At 60.8% G+C, this 329-nt stretch overlaps 1 protein-coding gene across 1 annotated transcript in view; it reads left to right on the plus strand.

Annotated features, from left to right (window-relative positions):
* The window catches only part of LOC104502323 (chromosome unknown open reading frame, human C8orf46), a gene marked incomplete at its 5' end in the record, with an annotated part of 3,847 nt that overhangs the window by 3,000 nt on the left and 518 nt on the right, over nt 1-329 (plus strand). The window lies entirely within an intron of this gene.

Here is a 329-nt window from a genome sequence, read left to right on the forward strand (position 1 = left end):
CGCAATCGGTATTTGTGTGGGCAAGGGCTGGGCAGTCGGCCCTTACTTCCCCAGCCTGTGCCCTCTCGTTAAGAGATGCACAGTGCTTACGCGTTCTCCTAAAAGAGCCTCTTTCCTCAGACAGACCTGGGGTCCCGTCTCATCACCGGTGTCTCCTCACCATGTTTTTTCCTCCCACAGTTGCCACCGTCGCCAGTTCCCCATTTCACAGCGAAAGGAGCGGCTGTCCCAGGCTCGCCCACAGCCAACAGCACTTCTGCAGAAAAGTAAGTCCCTTCCCACCCCTCAGCCGAGCCGGGGGGGGGGGGGCTGCCTGTGGGGGGGTGGCT

The sequence above is a fragment of the Buceros rhinoceros genome, unplaced genomic scaffold (genome assembly GCF_000710305.1).
Source record: "Buceros rhinoceros silvestris isolate BGI_N320 unplaced genomic scaffold, ASM71030v1 scaffold24382, whole genome shotgun sequence".
Classification (NCBI taxonomy): Eukaryota; Metazoa; Chordata; class Aves; order Bucerotiformes; family Bucerotidae; genus Buceros; species Buceros rhinoceros.